Genomic DNA, 14,550 nt, shown 5'->3' on the forward strand with positions numbered 1-14,550 from the left:
GATTTCGTCTGTGAGAATTTGCAGAACAACGATAAATATAACGTAGATAATTGCAAATTGTAGCTTCTTCCGGCACGTATGTGTCTGCTGGACTACAATTAGACCTCATCTCATTTATTTTAAATACCAAATATTTGATCATGCATTGTGTCATACTTGGACAGACAGAAGAAGACTGCATCTCAACTATGCAAAAACTCGCCTTTGCTTGATTATAACCGTACATGTAAACATACTCACTGATCTATCCAAGGCCACACAGGCATTAATAGCCCATTAGGACGGGTCGCTCAGGGTGAACAGTCATGTAGGAACAACGCTGATCACAGCCATTGTGTGTTGTCATGGTGGGACGGCAGGAGTGGAAACCTAGTACCAGAGACCTCACCTGATCTGAGCTGGTCTGATCCGTTCCCTGCTTGCTGAGGCCGTGACTGTGCTATTGAGAGAGTGCTGAACGCTGACCTTAATTGCCTGACGGACAGCTCAGATAAACTCATATCAAACATGCCCGCTGAAACCGTAGACGCTGTGTAATTAGTGAACTCCAGGGAAACAGATAAGGCTACAAATCAAAAAGGGAAGGGGCCTGTGCATGCTAGTTATTCATTTATAAGGGTGTTGAAAAGAATTACATGTACTTCAACGTGCTCGACTTCTGATGATCGAATGTGTGACTAATCAAAGTGTGTTTGTTTTTCTCTTTCCTATACCCACACATCTAGAGGTGCACGAGTCAAGTATGTCACATGCTTTTCCTGTCTAGGTATTCCGGTGGTGCAACTACTCGGGGAGCGGGCCAACCCTGTCATTTAGCAGTAAGTTTATCCTGTGGTGGGATAGAGAAACTGTGGGGATAAAGGCAGCAGGCCTATCCCATGACTAGGCTGGCGGAGGGGGGTGGAAAGCCTACCCCACAGCTGGGACAGGCCAGGTAAGGATCACTTACAAGCTGCAGGGTTGGGAGCATCATTGTGGCACCGAACTGCCCACAGTATTTACAGCCCCCCATACACACTTCAACAGTCTCAGGTTCAGCCTGCTGTGATGGAGCAGATAATGTGCCTCCAGAGGAACCATCTGGAAAACCGAGCCACCACTCTCCTGTTGCTGCCCCAACGTAAATTCTCATGCACCTGTCTGTGTACCAGACGCCTTTCTCGCTTTTTTTTTCTCAATAATGGGGCATGTAGTCACATTATTGCCAGTAATAAACTGAACTTAATAAACTCAACTCAATGTGTGTGTATGTATGTATGCATGTGTGTGTATGTGTGTGTGTGTATTTATTTATATATATATATATATATATATAAGAATTATTTTTTTTTTTACTTTTTTTGTTTTCAATAAAACCAGATCTGCATTTATCCTCTTTTTTTTTTTAAATTCCTTCCTAATAAACTTGACATTATATATTATGAATATTGTTGGCTCTTTGATTGATTTTATTGCTGTTTTGTAAGGTGTTCTTTAGTGTCTAGATATCTAGATTTTGAAGATATTTTTTAGTCCATAGTACCATGAAGACAATGAGACAATACTGTTTTGCCCTAATGACCAAAATACCCTTATTCTGAGAATATACGGTATTTCAACCTTTCTTGGATTTCAAGTTTCCTTAACATATCCTAGTGTCAATTTACTCAAACTAAGCCACTGTTACAGAATTCAAAACATTTGACTCAAAACCTTACTGTAACCCAACTTCCTCATGAGACAACCAGCCTCCTCTAAATAGTGACACATTTGTACTGACAAACCAGTAGCAAGTGAGACAGCGGCTAAATTATATAAACGGTGCAAAATAATCTCCCTTTGTTTGTTTTTCACCACCACAGGTGAATGCTCACTGAGCCAAAAAACAAACACACACACACAAAGTGTGTGGTATTGGTATTTGCTGATCATACCTCAGCAGACCAGCTTCTTGGTCTGTGAAGAAATGTCAACCTCTCATCATCACGCTTTATGAACACAGCAGGTGTCAGTGATGATAGTTTCACTGTGACAGCTGTGTCTAAAGGGTCCAGAGCTTAGACATCATAATTATAGGCATGTAGACACACACAGAGTTGGCCTATACCTTTCAGGCTCATGTCCCAATACAGAAATTACCTAATTATCTTATTCCTGCATTGATGTGTGGATTAATGTAATGAGACGTGGAGCAGATCAAGGTACACGACTGTCTTTTAATGTCTGTTATGATGGAATGAACTACTCAACCAATGAAGCATTGCAAATGATGTAATTGAATCAGCAACAACAGTACAATATAAAACTGGGGACTGTAAGGAATTTATTATAGCCTAAAATACAATGTACATTTTTTAGTGTTTTTGAAAAAAAGTCTCTTATGCTCCAAAGGCTGCATTTAACTGATAAAAAATAACTGTTCATTGTACTTTTGTAATAAGTTTCCCGTTTAACAGCAACTTTTTGCTTCTGATTGATGGATTCCACTTTAGAATTTTTGATTGTGTAATTCTTTATGCAAAGTTCAGAAAATACTAGGGCTGTCCTCGACTAAAGATTTTTCTGGTCGACTAGTAGTTGTTCATTGTAAGCATTACTCAAATAATCGCACGTTTATTAATAAACCATTTAAATCATAACAATGAGCATTTAATTGCCTACATAGCCTAACAGTGCTCAAGCGCACGCATAAAGCTTGCCACAGCACACCAGCAGAAGTAATAATTGTGAATATGTCAGGGACAAAAACAGTAAGGAGGCTGCATTAACATTTTAATAATTCATTGATGAACTAGTGTTTTTTTTGTTTTTCGGTTTAAGAGATGAAGTTGGCGACATTGACTCGTCATCTCCGCAGTGGTGATGTGCCTGTATGCATGTTTCATATGAATTACATAATCTGAAAATATTTGTTTTCCATTTGAAAGCCCAGATTTGAAAGCCCAAATTAAGATATTTTTGCTGAAATCCGAGAGCTTTCTGACCCTGCATAGACGCATGCGTTGTGTTACTCTTGTGAATGGTGGCGGAGACTGAACGGAATAGAAGAAATTGTTGGATAAAGTTATTTTTGTTTTCTTTGCACACAAAAAGTATTCTTATAGCTTTATAAAACTACAGTTGAACCACAGATGTCATATGGACTATTTTAACGATGTCCTTACTACCTTTCTGGGCCTTGAACATTTCAGTTGCATTGCTGTCTATGCAGGGTCAGAAAACTCTCGGATTTCAGCAAAAATATCTTAATTTGTGTTCTGAAGTCTTATGGTTTGGAACGACAGGAGAGTGAGTGATTAATGACAGAATTTTCATTTTTGGGTGAACTATCCCTTTAAGAAATAAAAAGTTAAAATCATACTGACTGGTCACTTCTACAGACACATTTGTCCTCACTTTACCTCAGAACTCAAAAGTTTACACATTATTACTTAAAAAAGCATTTCTTTACGGACAAAATAAATGGGATTTACGCTTCCAGGAACCCCACTGCTGTACTCTACTGTTAATTCCTGAGGAACTGAAGTCACAAGGTATGCAAGACTTTCCTTTCTACATGTCTCTGTGTGAGTATGTTTGTGTCCGTCAGCACGTGTGACACAGGGAGGGTACGGTTCTGCAGTTACACCCTTGTAAATGAGAGTGTGTCTTCTTGCAGTACTTTTGTGGGTGTGGGCGGTTTGTAACTTAACCTCTTGCTCCTCCTAATCACTAGCTGTCCATCACTCTGGCCTGGAAGTGCTTTCCTTCCTCGTGCTCATCAGAGTCCTCGAACACACTTTCATCTCGGATCAGGTGACCTCAGGTTTATGGAGAGCGGAGCCAGCAGGATGGATGCGGTTTATCCAGGTACGGGACATGAATGTCCTAGTGACGTTAACACTCGTCTCACCCCTCTCCCCATGGCGACTGTCCTTCCTGCGACAGACACAGGCTTCCTCTTTTCTTGGTTTGAACCATTTGTTCAGGGCTTGAAGCACTTGTCACCTCAGGGAAGCATAATGTTATGCCATCGTTTGAACGACTGGGAGAGAGAACATTAGTTACAGTCTTTCTTAATGTCACCTATAGCGGTTTCCGATAACTAGTTCACCAAAAAGTAAAACATCCCGTCATCATTTACTCACCCTCATATTGTTACAAACCTGTATGACTTTCTTTCTTTCTACTGTAAAACACAAAAGAGATACATTGAAGAACTGTTTTTGTCCTCACAATGAAAGTCAGGTGGGTCCAAAACAACTTCGGACCCCTTTGATTTTCATTGTAAAGAGTAAATGAGTAAAAGATGACAATTGGCCAGACACATTGTGTCAAGCTTGCTCTTTGTCCAATCATAAGAAAATATATGCTGACATTATAAAAGGGACACAATTTCATGGCTTTAGAAATTGTAATTAAATGCTTTTTGGTGGCACAAGAACGGTTCTCTCAGAAAATGCTTTGCGGTCTTGCACAAACTCATTTGAGGGGATGAAATCAATGTAAAAAAAAAATCTTTGTTTTTCTCATTAGAAGCCGATGGTGGAGTTAATTGATTTCGAAGCTGCGAAAAGATGCTGGTTTAAAAACCTTCCTCGCTGATCTTGATAACAGTGTGGGCCGATACCTAACGAGGTGCTGCATTAATTGTCACCCTCTGTTGACGGCGTTCATTTGGTGTTTAACTGAGAGATTGATGTATTGATTGAATGAGCGGAGCAGCCTGGGAATGGAGCGGAGCTGGTGTTCTCAGTTTCGGCTCTGATGGACTTCAGCGATGAGAGCGTCTCCAGTGCTGACACAGGCTGCTGGGACTGTCAACTTGCACGAGGGAGGTCTGTTCCGAATCTGACTGCTAATAAAGCTCTCTCATTCAAGAAGTCATCGGCTGTCGCTGGAATTCTTGGCTGCTTTTCTTATGAGGAAGGCTGTGCTCCTCTTTTCTGCCAGGGCTGGGGGGGAGGCATTGGACGAGGTGGGGGAGAGTTGTAAACCGTGAGCAATAGGGGGTCGATCTCCCCAATAGATGTCACGGATTTTAACGAGCAGTTTCAGCCCATCTCAAAAGACATGGAGCACAGCGGGGTGAACAAAGATGGTCTTTGTCTGGGTGTATGGATGGGTGGGTGTGTGTGTGTGTGTGTGTGTGTGTGTGTGTGTGCACGCACACTTAAGGGAAAGTGGAGGGGTGTGTGTTCCAGTACAGTTGCCTTCCAGGGGCTCCTAACAGTGGGGTGTCTTGGATTTTGGGAACGAAAAGGGTCACGACAACATGTAGGGTTCAAGATTTGTGCTAAATTTTTACTTACTTTGCACCCTGTATGTTTACTAGGGCATATCTAAATGCCTGCATTTAATGGCCTTCATGCATGTTCTCAGCCAATAATCTAAGGTCATTATGACAATGAAAAAACAAACAAACAATGGATGAGCATATAAACAAATACGACAAAATGTTGAACATGTTGACTGTTCTAATTGATTAACACTGTCCATGCTGTCCATGCACTTGAGAAAAATATTTGATTTAACATATACAGAAGATGTCTGAAAGTCTTATTTTTATTAAGACTTATTTTCTAACAAAATATTTAAGAAACAAAATATATCATATGCTTATTCAAATGTTGAAATGTACACTATTCACTCTCAGAAAGAAAGGTACAAAAGCTGTCAATGAAGTAGTGGTATGTAAGTTTTAAAGTACTAATATGGACACTTTAGGTACAAAGGTGTACCTTTTGAAAAGTTACCGCACCAATAACAGCTTTTTTACCTTTCTTTCTGAGTGTTTAAAGGTTTGGGGCTGGTAGGATTTTTTTATGTGTTTGAAAGTAGTCTGTGCTCGCCAAGGTTGCATTTATTTGGTCAATACAGTAAAAACTAATATTGAGAAATATTAAAATAACTGTTTTTGAATATATTTTAAAATGTCATTTATTCCTGTGATGCCAATTTTGATTTTCCAACTGCAATTACTCCAGTCTTCAGTGTCACGTGATCCTTCAGAAATCATTCTAATATGTTGATGTTGTCAAAATAGATCTGATCTGACAAAATATTTGTTTATTATCAATATCTATAACAGCTGTTGCTTTTGCTATTTTTGTGGAAACGGTGATAAATTTTTTTTCCAACAGCATTTATTTGAAATAAAAAATTTGTAAATGTAACATCTAAAAGTTTTCATGAGTTCATGCCACTTGAGTGATGCTGTCATTAAAGCAAAAGGGCGATACTATTGTCAGGCCTACGTTTGTGTTGTGTTGTGTTTTCTGTCCTTGTGCTCCCCATGTTTAGTTTTACCTCTTGTATGCCCATATTTGGTTTTGTTCCTTTTCCTGTTCTCGTTTAGTTAATTTAGTCCCACCTGTTTCAGTTCTCCCTGATTATGTTTCCTGATTAGTTCATTCTGTTCCACCTGTGTTTATTAATTACCTAGTGTACATAAACCCTGTGTTTTCCTTAGTCAACTGTCCGGTATTAACGGCGATGTTGTGTTCTCCCTGCATTGTGTTACCCCTGTTGGATTGTGGATCATTAAAAGACTGTTTATTTTGAGTTACTCCTCATCTCCTCACTTCCCTTGTGTTTGATTGTGACAACTATGATCTGTAAATCATGTTGATTTCAATTGAATTTTTTTACTCAAATCATTGTGCCAAAAAAAAATGGCAGCACAAATCATTTTAACACTAGTAAAGTAGTAATATCTGGCTTTGCACTTTATCAATGTTCCTTGATTTTAAGATGTCATAATTTTTTTTGTTTTATTAGAGCTCCTTGAATCCCACTATGTAAGCCTTTAGGGAATGCATGTTGGCAAGGCTTTTTCTTTAATAGCTGTATTTGTTGAGCTTTTAAGTACAGTTTTTTAACAGCTCTATAGAAGATGGAATAATACAGACCTCTGTTCATTCTGTAGAAGAATTGTGTGGTTAATACTGAGGCTGAACAGAAGCATATGTGTATTTCATTCATTCAAGAGCCCTATCAGACCAAAGACCTGAACCTTATGATCAATGAGTGGATACTGAACATACGGTCCAAGGTTTAGTCCGATCAATGGCTACGCATTTACCTTCATGGAGGACAGCTGGAGAGACAGGGAGGCTGACAAGTGTGTGCATGTGTGTGTGTGTGGCTTTGAGACTTACAAGAAAAAAGAAATGTTTTACTCTTTCAAGAGCTTTGATTAGGCCTTGGGCAGGCAATGAGAGTCTGTCTTTTGTTTTGAGAGGATGTGGAGGTTGGATTCAGTGCCCTCCTTTATCTAATGGCCCAGGTTGGGATAAAATGGCCTTTGCATAGAACAAAGGGTCCACTAATAAAAATTAAACAATGAATGGAGACAAGCAAGGTCAGTGAGCAGAGCGGTAGAGGACTGAGTATTTTCTACTCTTCTGTCTATTTATCAATTATATTATTAACATCATTTGTTTTTCAGTGCCAGAAGTGAGGATGAAAAAGATGTACACTGCTTTGTAGGAAATCGTAAGGAGAAAGATTCAGGGTTGCCAGCCCTGACAATTTATCATTTGTGCAGAGGAATTACAACTGTTTGCAAAGTTTTCTCCAAAGGTTTACAGAAAGGGCTCTAATATACTCTGGTGGGGGGTTTTTAACAGGAAAAATTGACCCAATCTTATTTTAGGGCAAATGTCTGTGCAAATCTATAGGTATTTTTATAATCTATTAAAGGTGAAGTGTTGATTTTTAGGTAAACATATGCATACATACTATATGTAAATATGTATGCACCTAGGTTATTTCTTGGCATCTGTGGTTCCGTGAAGATCCTGTAACATCAATGGAAACTTTCCAATCCACTAAAGGTTCTTTATAGTGGAAAATGATTCTTCAAATTGTTCTTCACACTAAGAAAAAAGGTGTTCCTTCAAGAACAGTTTACTTAAAATTTTTTTGGGGACCCCAAATGGTTATTCTATGGCATCATATGAAACTTCCTTGTAGACCCTTTATTTTTAAGTGTTAGACATTTGTAAAAATATTGGCGTAAATTTATAGCAGAGCTGTTTAACACCCTGTAGATGTTTGGGAAACTGGTTTGTCATTATTTATTTATTTAAATAAATTTTTCTGAGAAAGCAATTCAACTAAGCGTCCAGAGAAGATGGGTAGAAATACTATGTTCAGCTTTTAAAGTGAGCTTTAGTTGAGTTCAATATGTGTTGCTTTGCTCTCCTTTGTGCACTGCATTAATCTTTTCAGATTAATGCTTGGTTACCGAGTCTAATAAAAATATTTTTCCACCATAGTGACAATCAGTTTGGAGTAACAATACAAGTTGTATTTCCATTAGAAAATGGTTCGTTACTATTGCAAACTGTTTCATATGAACTATACTCGGAACAGGGAAACTGTGCTGGTGGAACAGTTTTAGTGATATGCCAACTCACAATTATTCACTTGTCAGTTGCTAAGGTAAATCAGGTGCAGCAAGGTAATTAGTCAAGCTAATATTTGGTCAATATATTACACTTACAAATGACGTGAAGAGGAAAAATGGCTGAAAATCTCACACCAATGTTTGTTTACCAATGAACATGTCATCACTGACGTATTTGTACATTCTAATCCTGATTTCGCACCACTGTGGAAAAAGAAACAGCAACTGTATCAACAGTAACCATTCAACTGGATGGTGGAAAATCACATTTTGTTGATACTTGTGTGTGAGGACGAGAGAGCAGAGCAATAATAAACAATAACTGTGACGTGATCCTGTGTGGAGGAGTTCCTCTCGCTAAATGCCAAACTCAGTGATGCAATATGTTGCACTGCACATACATACAGGAATCATGCTGCATGTTGAAGTAGTGGTTGCAGTGCTGTAGATATGCAGAAAGCGTGAATGCAAATGAACCCCCTGCACCTGTACCTTCCAATTACCTCCCAAGAATTGCATTAAGCCTCTGGATCCAAGGCTCACTGGAATAACAGAATAACAGATGAGATGGCAAAACGTGCCCGGCAGGAAATTGGAAAATGGGAAATCTGTCTGGTGAAAGTATTCAATTACTGCACTCCTTTTCCACACGTTCGGCCACGTTTCTGAAACATGGTAATTTCCGCTTTTCTCACCGCCTCTTGTGCTGAGAACAGAGCCTACACCAATCACAGATTATTATTACACAGATATGAATACGACACACTCAAGTTCATGGCTGTACTCTTTAAAGATTTTCTCTCAGTTCTTTTCCTGGCTCTGCTGTTATGCTTTAAAATGACGATGAGTTTAAGATAAAGAAGGGTGGAATTTGGCAGCATAAAGGACGACATCAGGCTCGCCTGCACCTTTAAAGTCAAATAAGAAATCTTTTATCTAATCGCACACTTAGGCTCAGCACAGACGCACATAAACAGACACCCTCCGTCTCCCCTTCCAAGTCAGTTCTGCTGTTCCCGATCCCCTGGTTCCTCTCTTTTCAGCTGGGAGATGCTATGTGTCTAATTCCACGTTGTTATTGATGCTGGCTGCTCCCCTCGATAAGAGCAGGCGGAAAAATCAATCACTCCCATTAGACGCTGAGAGAGTGACAAGAGGGCAAACCCTGGCAAGGGCCCCCAAACACCCCCTCACTGCATTTGCCTCTGTGTGCTTCTCACTGCTCTTTTACTATATCTTTCATTTAAGTTTCTCTTTTACATATCTGTTTGTCTGCCTTTGTCATGTGTTTACCCATTTTGTACCATTCCCACTTTTAACAGCTCAGTAGCGCCGCTTTACATATCGCGCTGGCTCACAAGCATTTCTCGCATGATTCTGGTTTATGATTTTACAATTGTAAGTAATACATTAATAATAGATAAATAAATAATAACAACAACAACGTATACTTTAAATTATACATGTTTTTTTTTTTTATAAGAGTTTATGAAACCTATATTTTCAGTGTCGTTACATTTAAGGATAAATCATGAAAAGCAGAGACTCGCTCTCACCTGATGGAATTTCTGCACAATTTGCTTGATCAACACAAAGGTTAATAATGTTAAAGTTCTCCATTCACCCAAAACTATGGCTTCTGTTCATAAGAGAGGGTCACGATCTGTGCCATAATGGGAACGATCAGAAAGCCACAGCTGCAAGTTTAGGGCAGTTCAACCGTCCACTGTCAGGGCACTTATTATCATTTCATTATAGGCAACAGCCATCGTCGATAAACAGTTTGCAGGAAACAAAGACACCTGGATCCATGATGTAATCAAGCTGCACCACATGTGCTAATAAGCCTTTGGATGTTTGTTCCTCAAAGTCCAATAAACAGGATTTTGAATCATAATGATACACTTAAAAAGCGTAAAACAATTGATTTCAAAATTTGAAAAAGTTTTATCGGCACACACGGCTTGAAGTATAAAAGCAGAAAGTCTCTACTGAGGAAGTAATGACATTCTGAACCCTGTAAGAAAATCGTGAACTGATCCGTAAAGACACACCTGAAGTCAATAATGAGCGAGGGAAACAGGACAAAAGAATAAAAGAACGAAACTGTGATTCATCAAAACAATTTTAGCAAATAAATAACGGAGCAATCTTCGAGCTAATGGAGCCCTTTCACAGCCGAATAACTCAGCACACACACTCCATTAACTAAACTCAATACCAAGATCATTATTATCTGATAGACATACAAAAGAAGCACCCCATAGTCAAGCCTTTCAGTCCACATGGCGATTAATTACTTTAATTCACCCTAATGGTAAATAACAATATATGTGACTGTATGTCCTGCAGAGCCAGACTCACAACAAAGCAGCATCTCTAAATTGTCTCCATGGTCATCTCAGCTCAGATTGATTATCTTATCTGCATTCACTTGCTTTACAAGTTAAATTATTTTCCTATTAGTCCCAGTCTGCATTTAAATCTTATTCTCTACAGTAATGTGCTTTTTCACTCCTGAAAAAACAAAGGCACAAAAGTGGCTCCCATTTGCTTGAAAGCCCCAATAAAGCATGTGTTTGTGCATGTGTGTGTATGTGTGTGTATGAAGAGCAACAGGATCTGAGTGTTTGGGTCAGCAAGCTTCACTTTCGTTTCCTCACTTTCAATGACCCCAGTTTTAGAGCAATGCAGAAAGAGTTTAAACTCTTGGCAGCCATCCCTATTTTTTATTCTCTTTCCATCTCTGTTTTTCGATCCTGAGCTTGGGGGTAAATCCTGCTTAGCATTGCCAGTCAATCCTGCACATGAAATCCATTTCTTGGCTTTCTCCTCTCTTAAGGGTGAATCTATTCTAAAAAGCTCTTATGTATTGCTTTTTTCTCCTCTCATTCATATACCTACTGTCAGTGAAACTACACCTTCAGTTTATCAGCTTTGTTAGATCCTCAGTAAAATATTACAGACCTGACAATCATTTTCCTAGATAATATTACAGCAGTTGTGACGTGTGTTTTCTATCAGCTGTTAAGAATCAGAACCGGCCATGCCAGAATGTTAATGAATCACTTTTTTGATCTAATCAGTCAAACGGGTTTGCAAAAAGGCCTGAAATTGTTCACGATTTACAATGTTTTTTTTCAAACAGTTTATTCATGTACAGAGCATCTGCAATGGTTTCTCACTTAGAAATAGTAACAGTACTAACAGTACTCGGAAATGCCTTCGTTAGTGATAAAGCAGCTCTTTATTGCGCATACAATAAACTGTTGGTAAAGACAATTTATATCCATAACTGTACGAATAAAGAGACTGATAATCATCAGAATATCAAAACATTTTTTTGATGGTGGGCCTCAGTACTGATGAAAGTGCTAGAAGGCTGGAAATTCTAGCTTCATAAAAAACTTCATAAAAACAGATGACAAATAGACCACAATTATCTTGGGATGTTGAGATTTGTATTTTTGGTACTTTAATGTATTAAAAATTTAAATATTCTTTATTTTATGTTTTGCTTTCAAGCATATATTTTTTAAGTATATTTTATTAAGTAAAAATATAAATAAAAAGTGTAGGACTTCTGATCTTAATCACATCACACTCTTTCTGTTAAGGACTGGACAGTATTGCCTGCATAAGAAGTCAGTTATAGAACAATACTGCCATCTATTGGAAATCTGTCTGAATCACCTCTATTTTAATACTGTACTTCAGCTGATAACTGAAACACCAGATTTAAGTAAAAAAAGATTTTTCAGTTAAGAGCTCTCCCAGTTTTCATTGGTAACTGCTGTCAACTCTGGGAGAGTTAATATTTGTTTGTCAAAACGTGGTCATAATAAAAACAAGACCAAAATGGAATATAAAACCAACTTTCATTTAGGTTAGCTTAAATAATATACTTTTTTTTTTTTTAACTATATATATATATATATATATATATATATATTGAAGTGTGAGCTTCTTCATTAAAGAAGTTACTGGATGACAAAATGATTGCACAATAAGGCTTTTCACGCTATCATTAGACTTTTAGGCCTTAGCAAAGCAACTGAGTTGGTAGCTATGGTTCAGAACAGGGCTGGCACTGCTTTTGAGGGGTTAACTGAACTGCAGTGACAAAGGAATGACGATGTTTCAGTGAGAGAGTTGTTTAACAACAGAAAACGAATCAAAAACTCAGTACTTACCTCATTAAATATTCACGTCACGTGAGCTGGACAGTTCCAGAAACATTCACATTATTTCAGTTGTTGTTTAGCATCTAAGGGGAAAATGTGAAAAATGTACAATGATGACAAACTGTGTTTAAAGAGATGATGAAGTGATGTGACTAACTATGAGTAATTACTAACCCATGGTATAGCACAGTGTCTCCTGATCCTGGAGTACCCTCAAAATGCTGCACATTCTGGATGTCTCATCAGCTCCTTAGTAGAGAAATGGGCGAGATACAAAATAGAGTAGGACATTACAGTTAGATAGTGGAAAAATGTCATAAAAATAATTTACAAAAGCCTGGTTTACACAAACTTCAGTAGCTCTAGCTTCAGTTGAAATTTGATTATCGGGCATAAGTTATAAACAAGCCCATTTCTGGCACAAAAGAAAATGGTAACACTTTACAATAAGGTTCATTTGTTAAACATTAGTTAATGTATTAACTAACATGAACTAACCATGAGCAATACATTTGTTACTGTATTTACTAATCTTCGCTAACGTTAGTTAATAAAAATACAGATGTTCATTGTTAGTTCATGTTAGTTCACAGTGCATTACCTAATGTTAACAAGATTTTAATAATGTATTATTAAATGTTGAAATTAACATTAACAAAGATTAATAAACGCTGTATAAGTGCAGTTCATTATTAGTTCATGTTAACTAATGTAGTTAACTAATGAACCTTATTGTAAAGTGTTACCAAGAAAATAAGTCATGTTATGGTAAATCATAGTTATGACATTAAAAATAAAAATTATGAGATAAAAAGTCGGTTATTACATAAAAAAGACAAAATTATGACATAAAAGTCATAAATACTTAAATTGGTATTATATCAATTAAATTGGTATTACATAAAAGTATTACATAAATTAGTTGAAATCATTACAAAAAAGGTCAAACTTATGAGATAAATTGAAATTATGAGATGAGTCAAAAATCATGACAAAAGTCATCATGACAAAAAAGTCTAAATTATTAGATATAATGTAATAATTATGAAAAAGTCAAAATTATGACAAAAAGTTGACAATGAGATCAAATTAATTATAATATAAAATGTCAAATGATTAGGTAAAAATCATTATTTTGACAAAATTCAACTTTGTTCTAATTATGATTGTATCTTATTATTATTAATCATAAAATAATAATGGTTATTAATATCTACTTATTGTTAATATTAATATCATAATCTCACAATTATCCAATTTATTCTATAGTTATGATTTACCAAAATATTTTTTTTTCTTATGAGGCAGAAATGGGCTTCCATATAATTGCTTACCCAAACAGTCGATCATCATTTATAAACATCAGTCCGTTCACACAGGTCTCTTAACTGTTAGCCAGTTGTTGCAGCACCACAGCTGCTACACAATAAAACAAACAAACTGTACACCTCTGAAATTAATAGCCGACTCATGAACAATAAGTAGCATCACTTTGTGATATTTTACTGTTCTATACCACTCACTCTTACATATTCTGCTATTTATATAGCAGTAATAGAGTAACGTTAGTACTGCATACTGTACTATTATGCTTGAGTCTATCTAACCAGCTGTTTATTGGGCTAGGCAGGTACGCGACAAAACATGGTAATGTAACCTCTATTGCAATATATTCTGCCATGAAGACTAGAATACATTCCTAGAGCTATAAATAGATGTTTTATGAGGAAGTCTCTGTTTGAGCTCCACAGGTTACATGGGGACACCGAGCAGTATGTGCCAGACTAGCATAGACCGTTTTCAGACTAGCATCAACAAAAACGTTTTCTCAGGTATGGTTTTCCTTTGGGGTGTAAAAACGACTACCTCACATCCTCTATGAAAGACTGCCATTGAGCTCGATCGCAATGATATGTTAAATTCAACACAATCCGTGGCGAATTTGTGATCACGAATCCTACTAAGGCGAAGGCTTGCTTCTTAATATTCATGAGG

General features: G+C 37.3%; 1 long non-coding RNA gene across 2 annotated transcripts in view; it reads right to left on the reverse strand.

The window, feature by feature from the left end:
* LOC131547365 (uncharacterized) overlaps positions 1-14,526 on the reverse strand; it is a 53,987-nt gene extending 39,461 nt beyond the window's left edge. Inside the window, exons 1-3 of one of the 2 annotated variants that reach the window (XR_009272913.1) lie at positions 14,422-14,526; positions 12,730-12,804; positions 12,565-12,638 (exon numbers count right to left, since the gene is read on the reverse strand). This is a non-coding gene — a long non-coding RNA (uncharacterized LOC131547365). Of the gene's footprint in view, positions 1-12,449; positions 12,639-12,729; positions 12,805-14,421 lie in introns of those variants that run through there. The other variant, XR_009272912.1, reaches the window with a different exon arrangement.
* Between the last annotated feature and the right edge of the window lie 24 nt (positions 14,527-14,550).

This window comes from Onychostoma macrolepis, chromosome 09, assembly GCF_012432095.1.
Source record: "Onychostoma macrolepis isolate SWU-2019 chromosome 09, ASM1243209v1, whole genome shotgun sequence".
NCBI classification, from domain to species: domain Eukaryota; kingdom Metazoa; phylum Chordata; class Actinopteri; order Cypriniformes; family Cyprinidae; genus Onychostoma; species Onychostoma macrolepis.